Source organism: Hylobates moloch, unplaced genomic scaffold, assembly GCF_009828535.3.
Source record: "Hylobates moloch isolate HMO894 unplaced genomic scaffold, HMol_V3 SCAFFOLD_3, whole genome shotgun sequence".
Taxonomy (NCBI): domain Eukaryota; kingdom Metazoa; phylum Chordata; class Mammalia; order Primates; family Hylobatidae; genus Hylobates; species Hylobates moloch.
The window spans coordinates 84,286,875-84,302,197 of NW_026652278.1; the positions used below are offsets into that span (position 1 = coordinate 84,286,875).

A 15,323-nucleotide genomic window follows, 5' to 3' on the forward strand; every position below is an offset into this window, starting at 1 on the left:
GTCATTCATAGACGTGTACAGAGTAGCGAAAAATTTGAGTCATCTTCACACATTTTTCCCAACTGAGGTCAAATAAGGTGACACTCTGCCATGTTGCAGCTCTCATACTTTGAAAAACAAGGGTCCTTTTCCACACATCAAAAAAAAGAAAACTGCAGGCCAATATCTCTGATGAATATTGAGGCAAAAATCCTCAACAAAATACTAGTAAACTAAATTGAGCAATACATTAGAAAGATCATTCAACGTAACCAAGTGGGATTTATCCCTGGGATGCAAGGATGCTTCAGCATATGCAAATCAGTCTGTATGGTACATCATATCAACAGAATGGAGGATAAAAACCACATGATCATTTCAATTAGTGCTGAAAAAACATTTGATGAAATTTAACATCTCTTTATGTTGAAAAACCCTCAAAAAACTGGGGATAGAAGGAACATACCTCAACGTAATTAAAGCCATATATGACAGACTCACAGCTAGTACCATACTGAATGGGGAAAAACTGAAGGCCTTTCGTCTAAGGCAGGTTTGTCCAATCCATGGCTTAAGGGCGGCATTTAGTCCAATACAAATTTGTAAACTTTCTTAAAACATTATGATATGGTTTTTTTTGCAATTTTTTTTTTTTTGAGACGGAGTCTTGCTCTGTCGCTCAGACTGGAGTGCAGTGGCGTGATCTCTGCTCACTGCAAGCTCCACCTCCCAGGTTCATGCCATTCTCCTGCCTCAGCCTCCCGATTAGCTCGGACTACAGGCCCCCGCTACCACGCCCGGCTTTTTTGTATTTTTAGTAGAGACAGGGTTTCACCGTGTTAGCCAAGATGGTCTCGATCTCCTGACCTTGTGATCCACCTGCCTTGGCCTTCCAAAGTGCTGGGATTACAGGCGTGAGCCACCATGCCTGGCTTGTTTTGCAATTTTTTTAAAGCTCACCAGCTATCATTAGTGTTAGTGTTTTTTTTTTTTTTTTTTTTGAAACAGTCTCGCTGTGTCACCAGGCTGGAGTACAGTGGTGCAATCTCAACTCACTGCACCCTCCGCCTCCTGGGTTCAAGTGATTCTCTTGCCTCAGCCTCCCGTGTAGCTGGGATTACAGGTGCATGCCACCACACCCAGCTAATTTTTGTATTTTTAGTAGGCATGGGCTTTCACCACATTGGCCAGGTTGGTCACGATCTCTTGACCTCGTGATCTGCCCGTCTCAGCCTCCCAAAGTGCTGAGATTACAGGTGTCAGCCACTGCGCCTGGCCTGGTGTTAGTGTATTTTATGTGTGGTTCAAGACAGTTCTTCCAGTGTGGTCCAGGGAAACCGAAAATTGGACACCCCTGCTCCAAGATCTGGAATATGACAAGGATGCCCACTCTCGCCACCGTTATTCAATACAGTACTAGAAGTCCTAGCTAGAGCAGTCAGACAAGACAAGGATATAAAGGGTATCCAGATTGGAAAGGAAGAAGTCAAATTATCCTTGTTTACAGATGATACAATCTTATATTTGGGAAAACCTAAAGACTCCACAAGAAAACTGTTAGAACTGGTAAATTCAGTGAAGTTGCAGGATACAAAATTAACATACCAAAATCAGTAGCATTTCTATTTGTCAACAGTGAACAATATGAAAAAGAAATAAAAAAGTATCCCATTTGGAAGCCACACATAAAATAAAGCACCTAGGAATTACCCAAATAAATGAAAGATCTCTATAATGAAAACTATAAAACACTGATGAAAGAAATTGAAGAGGACACCAAAAAATGGAAAAATATTACATGTTCATGGATTGGAAGAATCAGTATTGTTAAAATGTCCATACCACCCAAAGCAGTCTACAGATTAAATGCAAATCCTACCAAAATATCAATGACATTCTTCACAGAAACAGAAAAAACAATCCCAAAATTTTTATGGAACAACAGAAGACCCAGAATAGCCAAAGCTGTTCTAAGCAAAAGAACAAGACTGGAGGAATTACATTACTTGACTTCAAATTATACTACAGAGATACAGTAACCAAAACAGCATGGTACTGGCATGAAAACAGATCCGTAGACCAATGGAGCAGAATAGAGAACTGAAAACCCAGAAATAAATCCACACACGTACAGTGAGCTCATTTTTGACAGAGTTGCCAAGAACATACTTTGGGGAAAACACAGTCTCTTCAATAAATCGTGCTGAGAAAACTGGATATCCATATGCAGAAGAATTAAACTAGACCCCTGTCTCTTACTGTATTCTAGTAGACATTTCTCAAAAGAAGATGTACAAGTGGCAGACAGGCATATGAAAAGGTGCTCAACATCGATCATCAGAGAAATGCAAATCAAAAACTACGATGAGATATCATCTCACCTAATTAAAATGTCATATCCAAAAGACAGGCAATAATAAATGCTGGTGAGCATGTGGAGAAAGGGAAACCCTTATACACTGTTGGTAGGAATGGAAATTAGTATAACCACTATGGAGAACAGTTTGGAGGTTCCTCAAAAAACTAAAAATTGACCTATCATATGATCTAGCAATCCCACTGCTAGGTATATACCCTTCTCCCCTCCCCCCACCAAAAAGAAATATATCAAAGAGATACCTGCACTCTTATTTTTGTTGCAGCACTGTTTATAATAGCTAAGATTTGCCAGCAACCTAAGTGTTCATCAACAGATGAATGGATAAAGAAAATGTGGTACACAGTGGAGTACTTACTATTCAGCTTTCAAAAAGAATGAGATCCAGTCATTTGCAGCAATATGGATGGAACTGGAGATCATTATGTTGAGTGAAATAAGCCAGGCACAGAAAGACATGCCTTGTGTGTTCTCACTTATTTGTGGGATCTAAAAATCAAAACAATTGAACTCATGGACGTAGAGAGTAAAAGGGTGGTTACCAGAGGCCAGGAAGGGTAGTGGGGTGCTGAAGGGAAAGTAGGATTGTTAATGGGTACAAAAAAAATAGAATGAATAAGACCTACTGTTTGATAGCACAATAAAGTGGTTACAGTCAATAATAATTGCACATTTTAAAATAACTTAGAGTATAATTGGATTGTTTGTAACTCAGAGGATAAATGCTTGAGGGTATGGATACCCTATTCTCCATGATGTACTTATTTCACATTGCTTATCTGTATCAAAACATCTAACATACCTCATAAATACATACACCTACTGTGTGCCCACAGAAATCTAAAAAAGGGTTCTTTTTCAGTCTGTTCAGTGCCACATTTTCCACATTTTTATACTTCTTTTGGGGTGACTTTGCTGTTTAAAATGACCCTCAAGTGTAGGGCTCAGGTGCCACCTGGTGATCCCAAGTGGAAGAGGCTGTGATGTGCCTATGGAGAAAATACATGTATTAGATAAGCTTCACTCAGACAAGAATTGTAGTGCTGTTGGCTGTGAGTTTAATATAAGTAAATTAACAATAGATATTAAATGAGATGTTTTAAACAAAAACATCTAAAACAAGATTATGTATTGATCAATTGACTAAGGTAGCAGGACCAGAGGCTTGCAGGGACTTAATACTATTTTCCCGAGAGCAGTGGTTCCATATTTGGTAACTCAGTGTTCATGATGACTTTATAGAGCATAACTACTATGAATAATGAGAATTCACTGTAGTTGAGTTTAGGTCTACTAGTTTGCCCTTTGTCTTCTGGTGTCCTTTTTTTCTTTCCTGCTACTCTTTTTCTACTTTAGGGCTAATTGAATATTTTTTAGTATTCCATTTAATGACTTTTTTTTTTTTAAGCAGTTGCATCCTTATCCTTGCCTACTTAGAATTAACATACCACTTCTCATAAAATTAAGAATTGCAATAACACAGTTCCATTCCCTACCCAGTCATTGTGCTATTGTTGTCATATATGTTTATATTTATTTTTATTTTTATGATTACAGGATCTTACTCTCGCCCAGGCTGGAGTGCGGTGGCACAGTCTGCTCACTGCAGCTTCCGCCTCCCAGGTTCAAGCGATTCTCCTGCCTCAGCCTCCTGAGTAGTTGGGATTATAGGTGCCTGCCACCACATCTGGCTGATTTTTGAATTTTTAGTAGAGACAGTGTTTCACCATGTTGGCCAGGCTGGTTTTGAACTCCTGACCTCAGGTGATCCACCTGCTACAGCCTCCCGAAGTGCTGGGATTACAGGTGTGAGCCACCACGCCTGGCCACTTTTTATTTCTTTGCTGAGATTTCCTACCTGTTTGCTCAATAAGACCATGTGTTGTCAACTTTCTCTTACTTTCGGTGGGTAATAGCTGAAATAAGCCTTATTCTGATATAGTAATTCTTGTTAACTTTTCACTGGTGCTTAGTTAACCTTTTTAGTCCTCACTTTAAACTTTTTGTGCTATTCAGTTATGTCTTATGTAAATAATATGTAACTGAAATTAATTTATGTTTTATAAAATAATCTTATTTGTCTTTTAATTGGCAAGTTTAATTCATTTACATAGATTATGATTATTGATATATTTGTAATGAATATTTGCCATTTTACTTTTTGCTTTCTGTTTACACTTTCTGTGCTCTTTTTTGTTCTTTTTAAAAATACAATTAAGGTTTTTTCACTTGATTTTTTTCTTATGGTATTTTTCCTCTGAATTGGTTTGGAAGTATTTTTGTGGTTTATTCTTGAGATATTATCATAGACTTATGTTAACAAAGCTGAATGAACCTTATCAATATCTTAATTGTCTGCTGAGACAAAGACTTTATCATCTCTCATATATACAGAGGATTGGTTACAGAACCCTCGTGTATACTACAGCCTGCATATGCTCATATCGTGCTGTTGACCCAGCAGAACCTGCCTTTAAGAAAAATCGAGGCTGGGCACAGTGGCTCACGGCTGTAATTCCAGCACTTTGGGAGGCTGAGGCAGGAGGATTGCTTGAGGCCAGGAGCTCGAGACCAGCCTGGACAACAAAGTGAGACAGTGTCCAAAGTGAGACAGTGTCTCTACAAAAAATAAAAAAATTACCCAGGTATGGTGGTGCAGGCCTGTAGTCCCAGCTACCCGGAAAGCTGAGGCAGTAGGATCACTTGAGCCCAGGAGTTTGAGGCTGCAGCGAGCTGTGATGGTGCCACTGCACTCCAGCCTGGGTGACAGAGTGAGACTCTGTCGTGGAAGGAAGGGGAAGGAGAGAGGAAGGGAGGGAGGGAGAGAGACTTTCTGTATATATGTGGGTTTTGCATCCCTCATCTATGTTTGGTTTTAAAAAAAAAAAACCACATGTAAGTCAGCCTGCACAGTGCAAACCTGTACTGTTCAAAGGGTCAGCTGTACTTTAATGACCTCCCCTTCCTCATGCCCTTACCTTAAACACTGATTTTTGAGATTTTTATTTTCTCACTGTTTAAATCCTGTTGCAAACGATTGTTATTATTTTTAGCATGGGGAATGTTTGCTGACACGTACTTACGTGTTTAATACTTGAATGTCATTTCATCTGACGTCTCAGATCTCTATTCTGAGCTCATTTTCTGTTTTTCTACAGTATATTCTTTTGAAGTTTCTTTTTTTTTTTAAAAAAATAAACTTATCTAAGGACGAGGTTTCTTTAGTGATCATCTGCTGGTCATAAACTCTGTTATTTAGCTGGGAATATCTTGATTTCATCTTCGTTCTTGAAGGATAGTTTTGCTGTGCATATGATGACAGTTGACAAGTTTCCTTGATACTTTGAAGATAATATTCTACTGTCTGCTGGCTTGTTACTGGTGAGAATTCTATAGTCTGAGCTAATTGTAGTAGTCTGTCTTCTGTCTTTACTCTGTGTGTTTTAAAATCTTTTCTTTGGCTTTATTTTGCGATTTACCACAATGCCTGTGAGTCTAGGGGTGGATTTCTTTTTGTTTATATTGGTAGGTGTATCTTGTGCTTCTTAAATCTAGATTTAAGTCTTTTGTCTGTTTTTGAAAATTCTCAGCCCTTACCTCTTCATGTATTGCTTCTCTTCTATTCTCTGTATTGTTTCCTGCTAGGACTCAAACTAGTCATGTGTGAGTCCATCTCAGTCTATTCTCGATGTCCCTTAATCTCTTTAGTATTTTTCATTTCCCTAACTCTGAGTAATTTCTTCCAATTTGGCATGTAGTTTGGTAATCTCTCCTTAGCTGTGACTAATATGCTGTTTAATTAACTCATTTGGTTTTCATTTTAATACTTAGATTTTTAATTTGTGAAAGCAATGTTTTATTGTTTGAAACTGGCTCTTTTTAGTACTTTGTTGTTTGCTGATTTTAAAATTTCTTTTTTTTTGTTTTGAGACAGTCTTGCTCCGTCACCCAGGCTGGAGTGCAGAGGCTCCATCTTGGCTCACTGCAAGCTCTGCTTCCTGGGTTCATGCCATTCTCCTGCCTCAGCCTCCTGAGTAGCTGGAACTACAGGCATCCGCCACCATGCCCTGCTAATTTTTTGTATTTTTTAGTAGAGACAGGGTTTCACCGTGTTAGCCAGGATGGTCTTGATCTCCTGACCTTGTGATCTGCCTGCCTCAGCCTCCCAAAGTGCTGGGATTACAGACTTGAGCCACCACGCCTGGCCTAAAATTTCTTCATTTAAATAATTCCCTATTTAATAATCTGTTTCGGCCAGGCGTGGTGGCTCACACCTGTAATGCCAGCACTTTGGGAGGCCGAGGTGGGTGGATTACTGAGGTCAGGAGTTCAAGACCAGCCTGGCCAACATGGTGAAACCCCGTCTCCACTAAAAAATACAAAAAAATTAGCCGGACGTGGTGGCACACGCCTGTAATCTCAGCTACTTGGGAGGCTCAGGCAGAAGAATTGCTTGAGCCCAGGAGACGGAGGTTGCAGTGAGCCGAGATCATGCCACTGCACTCTAGCCTGGCTGACAGAGCGAGAGTCTGTCTCAAAAAAAAAAAAAAATCTATTTCATAATTACATTATCTGAAATGATAGTGAAGGCACTATCTGATGTTTGTTCTTTCTGCTTGCTCTCACTCATATTTACTTCTCTATGTATATAGTAATTTTTTTATTGTGAGCTTATTTTTCCAGATTTATTTTTATTCCCTTTTTGACAGATTTCATTATTACCATATTTGAATGCACTAGACAGGTGCCCTGCCATCATAGAGAACTGAAATTCTTTTCCTGTGTATGGAGATGACATGGTTTTATCATAAAGAACTGGGAAAGGACTGTTACCTTTTTTGTACTCCTTTTTCTCTTTGCCTTATTTCCCTTGCATATTTAAACATATCTTATCCTTGTATGTATCTTATACGAGGCTTTTTTGATTTTAAGGAACAGAAACTCAACGTCAGTGTTCTTTAAGAATAAAGTGTTTATTTTCAGATCACAAGGAAACTGGAGCTGAATGGCTGTCAGGATCCAACACAGTTCTAGGGAGCAGCTACACTTTTACTGCTCATTGCATTTCTGCTGTTCTCTTCATGTCTGCTACACTCTTCCCACGAGGCCAGATGCGGGGTCCGACCTGCAGACCCTGGCTGAACGACGGATGAAAAAATGCACTCACACGCAGGTATCCAATGAAACAGCGAGCTAGGGGAGCAGGCTAGGGGACCAGGCTGCTCACAGACCCCGAGGAGGGTGCTGTAAAGAGTCATCAGCTGCGGCCCTGACAAGCTGGCACTGCGGGCATTTATTCAGCACAGATTTAATGACAATGGCTTTGAATCAACACACTTGTGGGTAATCAACATGGTCACCCTCCTCAGAGAGAGCAGTCCTGTGTGTGGATGATGAAAGGCCAGGTTCCGAGGCCTAAGTAAACTAACTTATCTAGATCAGTTTTTTTACATCCCCTTGTTATATAACCTAAGCTTTCAGGCACCAGATAGAAGAGTCTAGCTGCCTTCAGCCAAATCATTTTCCAAAGCTTTTGTAAAACCTCCTGGCCTTCCAAGAAGGTTTGCAGATTTCTGCAATTGTTCTACCACCCTGATGGATCTCCTACAGCCAGAAGGCTTCCTCATCTTCAACATTATCTTTCCTCTATTTCATATCTCGTTTTTCTGGTTCTCAGCTCCCTCTCACCTCATCTTTGCTTGTGAATCTTTGAGAATCTTCCTTCATATATTCTTTCAGCCTCACCTCCCTTTTAGTGCCTAATTTGCCAGCTTACCTAACTAGCCTCTCCCCAGCCAGCAGATTGGCTGTCCTTGGAGCAGCTGCCTGTTTGTGTGTTGCGGGCACTAAGGATTCTGTGTTCAAATCTCACTGCCGAGGCCCCCTCCTTTGGAAGGATGCCGTGATGTATACTTAGTGTGTACACTTACAAGGTATTTAAAATTCTTTTTGAAGCCACAAAGGATATAAAAATAAAAGGCCTCTAACTTAGAAAATGAATGACCCAGTTGCACAAATATATTTGGTGAATTAAAAATTTTTATGCCATACATTCTTGTTTGAAAACCATTGTGAGTCTAATGCATGCACACTTGGAATTTTTTTTGTTTATGGGTTTCTAGCCAAGAAAGAATTGCAGGTTTCCAGTTATATTTATAGAGGTTTTAATCTCAAAGATTTAATGTTCATGTTTATTTAAATATCAGTATACATGAGAGCATCTTCAATTAAATGAAAACAAATTCTTATGTGTATGAATTAGTAATATAACAAATGGCCAATGAAATCCCATCTCTACGAAAAAATACAAACATTAGCTGGGCGTGGTGGGGCATGCCCGTAATCTCAGCAGAGGCTGAGGCAGGAGAATCACTTGAACCTGGGAGGCAGAGGTTGCAGTGAGCCAAAATTGTGCCACTGCCCTCCAGCCTGGGCAACAGAGTGAGACTCCGTCTCAAAAAAAAAAAAAAAAAAAGAAAGAAATAGCCTTAGGGACCATTGTATTTCTTAAAAATTCATTATATTGTGTTCTGTAATATAAAGTCAGATAAAAAAATTATAGCACATTTGTGGCGGTAGACACTTAACTGTCATCTATGTACATACCACCGTATAGTTTGCAAGTGATTTTCACATATGTTATGGCATTCATTCTTACCCACAGCCCTAAGTTGAAAAGCATACAGGCAGGTTAGATTTACGGTATGTTTACCAACTTATAATTTCCAGATGATGACAGGGCTACAGTTATTCATTCCTTTCCTAAAATTCATATTCCTTCTGAATAATTGAAATTGCCATAAATTACTACATCTTAAACTATATCTTTTCTTTTTTTAAATATGTATTTACTTGGAATATTACTTGGTTTAAAAGGCAAGAATTGTCAAAGCACAAGTGGGACTTTACTATAAATTCTTTTTTCTGATTTTACTACATATTTCTTCTGTTTAGGCCTCAATGTGTTCTGTTCTATTTATTCAAAATAGAAGTTTTATTTGTGGTACTACATAATTATAAAAACAGTTAATATTGAAAAGGTGAAAGATCCTTTGTACCTCTACTCCCATTTTCTCCCCGCGTGCTCTCCGGTCTCACTGTCAGTAGCTGGGTGTTACACATACATACACATATGTGTGTTTGTATGTACACACAGCCTGCTAGTGCTGGAGGCAGAACTGAGAGCCACCACCCTGCGCCTGGCACCAGAAGTGTAGCCACTGTTGTCAGTGCAAAGATCGTTTGGTTGTTAGGTCAACTGTCATGGCTGTGGCCATCAGGATGTTTCTTGTTACCCATGCTGCTGTCAGTCTTGTGGCAACAGCTGCTGCTTTCTGTGCTGCTGATTCCTTGAAGTGTTACTGTTCTTCAGAGCCTTTTGAGAGCGTCTTTAATTTGATTGTTTTTCTTAGAACAAATCACACAATACCACTATCATCCCTTGCTTTTATGTAGGATAGTGTGAATGACAGATACCATGTTGTCCTCCAAGCCGCTACTGTCTTCTCATGGTCTGTGGCTTTCTTTGGATTAAACCTGGACTCCTGCTGTAGAATGAATGTCCGTTCCCCAAGATCCCTGCCCCCTGGAGATTTCTAGGTGCTTTTGGTAAACAGGTCCTTGTCTGCCTTGACCCTGCTAGTATCCTCAGTCATGTACAAAATCTCTGTCTTTCCTGGAGTTGTCCCAGTGCAGACTCAGGCTAGGAGTCATGCTTCTGAAGAATAATGTATGAAAGTGATTTTGAAAAAGGAGTGATTGACTAAAGAGTTCATCTATTACCAAAGATAATTAGAACTATAGTAACACATGGAAAAATATCAGTTATCACTGGTCACTGATACTGATCATTGACATTTCTTACATAATATACTAAGTTATTATTACCACATTTATAGCTAAGTCATTTTTTTTTGTAGGCCTGCATAAGCATATTTAACTAAAAGTCTGTTGAATGAGACTCATAGTGCTTCCCCAGGTACCTGACCTAAGGCACCTATGAGTCTATGTGCTTACCAGGGGCCTTTCCATCCTTGTTATGGGGCTGCCTAAGCAGTGGTAAGCCTTTGTTAAATGCAGACATGGAATGAGTCCTTCTGCAGCCCGTGCGGCCTCCTCTTAGCTGTGGGCCTGGCTCTTCCTGTTTTGGTTCCTCACTTCCATTTAGAGTGACCCTGAAACCACATTCCAGCCCTATCTTCATTTTTTCTGCACAGGAGGTCATATGGTCTTCTGTTCACAGTCAGACTTCAGACCTTTCCTATTTTCTTTAAGGACTGGTTGTTTTCTGTTTGATGTTATTGTGCTGGTGATCCACAATGTATATTGTCAGAGATAATACTTCGAAAGTTTGTGGTAGCTAGAGGTCTGTGTAGGATAGAATAGACAATGGGTAGGACGTATTAAGAATAAGCACCTTTTGGGCCAGGCGTGGTGTCTCACGCCTGTAATCCCAGCATGTTAGGAGGCTGAGGCAGGTGGATCACCTGAGGTCGGGAGTTCAAGACCAGCCTGGCCAAGGTGGCAAAACCCTGTCTCTACTAAAAATAGAAAAATTAGCCAGGCGTGGTGGCACACATCTGTAATCTCAGCTACTCGGGAGGCTGAAGCAAGGAAAATCGCTTGACCCAGGGAGGTGGAGGTTGCAGTGAGCCGAGACTGTTCCATTGCACTCCAGCCCAGGCAACAAGACCAAAATTCCATCTCAAAAAAAAAAAAAAAAAAAAAAAGAATAAGCACCTTTTGTTGTTTAATGGGTATAGTTTCAGTTTTGCAAGATGAAAAAATTCTGGATATCTGTTTCACAACCATGTGAATATGCTTAACACTATTGAATGCTGTACACTTACAGATAGTTAATTTGATAAGTTTTATGTTTTGTGTTTTTTACCACAAGAAAAAAACAACCATTTTTTTATGGAACATAGACTTAAAAGGTTAAGTACAGAGTTTTGGATTTTTTGTCTTTTTAATATTTGATTCTATTTACTCATCCTTTACTACAAATTGGATCACTAGATTACGGTTTTGGAAGGTTTGGCAGAGCAGAGAAGTATAGCAAACAATTCATTCATTTAACATTTAGTGAGCACTTCCTGGGTAGCAGGCCCTGTGCTTTAAGTTGATAATTCAGAGAAATAAGGGACTTGACCCCCAGATGCCTCTTTTGCGGAAAGAACCAGAGAAGCTGTTTTAACATAAAGCAGGAAATCCTGAAAAATTTTATATGCCATTAACATTTTATTATTAAAGCATACAGACGTACAGTCATACGTCAAAGTTTCAAAACTTTTATTATGGAGAATTTAAAACATACACAGAAGTAAAGGAAGAATACAGCGAACTGCCTTGTGCCTGGCACCAGCTAGCATCCACTCATAGCCTCTTTTGTTTCTTTATATTCCTCTCCCAGTCCATTTTTGGGGGTACATTCTTGTTCTTTTCATTTTATCTGTAAATATTTTAGTACTTTCACTGAAAGATAAGGGCTGTTTTTCTTAGAACGAATCACACAATACCACTATCATCCCAAAGTTATTTCACAGTTTTGTGTGTGTGTTTGTGTGTACTGTGATTTGTTTGCATCAGGATCTAAGGAAGGTCTACACATTACGTTCTGTTGATAGGTTTTCTTCAATATCTTTTAAACCATAGGTTTTCCTTATTTTCTTTGTTCTTGAAATGTTATTTACTGAAAAAATCATGTTGTTTATCTTGTGCACTTGCTCATACTATTATACATGAATTTTGTGAAATGATTTTTTTGCTTTGAAACAGTAGTGACCACTTATTCTTCACATAGATCCATTATTTAATCATGGGCATGCAAGATGTTGCAATTCTAATTTCATCATTCCTTTTTCATTTATTCGCTGGAATACTAGTATAGAGGTTTCTTTTTACAGACTATTCAGTTACCCAGAGGTATAGCTTATACAGGGAAGTCAGGTTAAATGAGTGACTCTTTCTCTTTACTTATAACTCTTGGACGGTCCCTAGCATTTCCAAAAATGGCCAGTGTTTTTTCCTTTATTTAAAAAATATCATTATAAACACATACTCTTTTCTTTTTCTTTCTTTTTTTTTTTTTTTTAGATGGGGTCTTGCAGTGTTGCTCGGGCTGGAGTACAGTGGTGTAATCATGGCTCATTGCAGCCTCAACCTCCTGGGCTCAAGCGATCCTCCTGCCTCAGCCTCCCAAGTAGCTGGGACCACAGGCATGTGCCACCAAACACAGCTAATTAAAAAAGAAATCGTTTTTGGAGAGATGGGACGCTCACTATGTTGCCCAGGCTGGTCTTGAACTCCTGGCCCTCAAGAGATTTTTCCCACCTTGGCCTCACAAAGTACTGAGATTACAGGTGTGAGCTATCATGCCCAGCCAACATGTGAATTTAATATGTTTGATGATTTCTTAAGTTCATTGCAGTTATTCTTTAATGAGTTAATTACATTAATTAATGACAGAGTCTTACTGTGTTGCCCAGGCTGGTCTCAAGTGACCCTCTCTCCTTACCCTCCCAGGTAGCTGGGACTATAAGGCACAAACCAGTGTACCCAGCCACAGTTATTCTTATTAATGATCAAATTGTGCCTTTTTTTTTTTTTTTTTTTTTTTTTGAGACAGAGTTTTGCTCTTGTTGCCCAGGCTGGAGTGCAATGGCGTGATCACAGCTCACTGCAACCTCTACCTCCTAGATTCAAGTGATTCTCTTCCCTTGGCCTCCTGAGTAGCTGTGATTACAGGCATGCACCACTACGCCCGGCTAATGTTTTATTTTTTATTTTTATTTTTGAAGACAGAGTCTCACTCTGTCAGCCAGGCTGGAATGCAGTGGTGCAATCTCGGCTCACTGCAGCCTCCGCCTCCAGGTTCCAGCAATTCTCCTGCCTCAGCCTCCCAAGTAGCTGGGACAACAGGCACGCACCACTACGCCTGGCTGATTTTTGTATTTTTAGTAGAGACAGGGTTTCATCGCGTTGGCCAGGCTGGTCTTGAACGCCTGACCTCAGGCAATTTGCTCGTCTTGGCCTTCCAAAGTACTGAGATTACAGGCGTGGGCCACCACGCCCGGCCCTAATTTTGTATTTTTACTGGAGATGGGGTTTCTCCATTTTGGTCAGGCTGGTCTCGAATTCCCGACCTCAGGTGATCCGCCTGCCTTGGCCTCCCAAAGAGCTGAGATTACAGGCATGAGCCACTGCACCTGGTCCAAGTTGTCCCTTCTTTGGCCAGTGGGAGTGCCTTCACATTAGCTCCTGGGTCATTTTGGCATGAGTGCTTCTGACGGCTTCTTGCTTTCTTGTGTGACAAGATGTCTGGGCTCATCTTGTACATTAGCCGTAGATCTGGAATTATCCCTTTCTTTAACCAGCCCTGGTTCCTTTCAGAGGGAAATTATATTTAGTGACCACAGTCTGGAAACTACAAATTGGTTGTTACTTCTAGGCCTTTTCAGTGAATGGGGCTAGGAAATACGTTATTTTTAAGGTAAAGTATTTTATGAGTTTCATACTGATTTTTCCAGTATAAACTTAAGAATAGATGATGTTGAATTTCTTTAATTTTATATTTGCCTCATGCTGAAAATTTTGGTTCTTGATCATAATCATGTTGATACCATTACTTGTCAGTGTTACTGCTAACAATATGATTACTGAAAATAGTTTAAGAATTAAAAGCACTTTCCCAAATTCTTTTCATTTTTAGGATAGATTCCTCTAGGGATGTCTGGTAAAACTGTTTTAAGTCATTTGAAATAATTCCTTTTTGCATGATTATACCACCAATTCAATAAATATTTAGGGTCATTTCACTTTGCTTTTGAGTTTTAGAGATGACAGTTTTTCAATTATTTTTTAAACAATTATGGAAAACATATATATGGTTCCAGAGCTAAATGTGTAAAACAAGGCAGAATCAGAAAAATCTAGCTCTGATTGTGGTTCCCTCTATTTTTCTTTCCTGCATTCCATTTAAAACATATGAGCGTGTGTGTGTGTGTGTGTGTGTGTGTGTGTGTGCGTGTGTGCATGTCCATGCACGTGCACACACAGTTTCTGCCTCCTAATCCCATCTTAGGTGAATGGTAGCACACTATGTATAATTTTCTTCTTGCTTTTCTGTCTTCCTATTATTTCCTGCTGATCATTCCATAGAAGTATATAGGGCATTCTTCATGCCTTTTTTTCTATTTCATTGTGTGAATTTGCCATAGTTTATTGTCAGTCCCATATTAATGGACATTTGGATTGTCTTTAGTGTCCTGCTGTTAGAAATAGTGCTGCAGTGAATACCTTGTACATACATACTTATTTTTTGTTGTTGTTGTCTTTTAGAGGGATATTTCAGTTTTAAATAAAACGACTTGACTTCAGGAAGTATTCAAGTGTAATGTTACTACTACTGATGGATTGTTCTGGGAATAGTGGAGGATGCAAAAGGCCAGTCTTGTGATCTAGGGTAGTAATCTTTCTTTGAGTATTATGGGTCCTCTCAGTTCTGTATTATTGTTCTTGTAAAAACCACATTTATAGAGTAGCTTCTGTGTTTTCTCGTTTTACTCTGTTTAAAGTAGATTGAGACTTTAGGAACATTTGAAGCAGTCAGAGCATAGAATTCTATCTTTTTTTTTAAATTTAAAATTCTTTTTGTAGAGATGGGGTCTTGCTGTGTTGCCCAGACTGGTCTCAAACTCCTGGCCTCAAGTGATCCTTCTGCCTCAGCTTCCCAAAGTACTGGGATTACGGGTATGAGCCATTGCACCTGGGCAGGATTCTGGTATTTTAGTATTGTTTTCTAGTCTTTTATAGTTGTTTTATATATACTCAATTTGTCAAAAAATTTTAAGGAAAGTAATGTGCCTGTATGGATGTTTTCCAAAGTATTCAACTTAGGTTTTATAGAAATAGTAACTTCTTACTTTTGTAGCCACATGTTTGTCCATTTGTGATCAGTTTATATAGT

The 15,323-nt window shown here is 39.3% G+C and overlaps 1 protein-coding gene across 1 annotated transcript in view; it reads left to right on the forward strand.

The window, feature by feature from the left end:
- ZFAND4 (zinc finger AN1-type containing 4) overlaps positions 1-15,323 on the forward strand; it is a 156,886-nt gene that overhangs the window by 113,090 nt on the left and 28,473 nt on the right. The window lies entirely within an intron of this gene.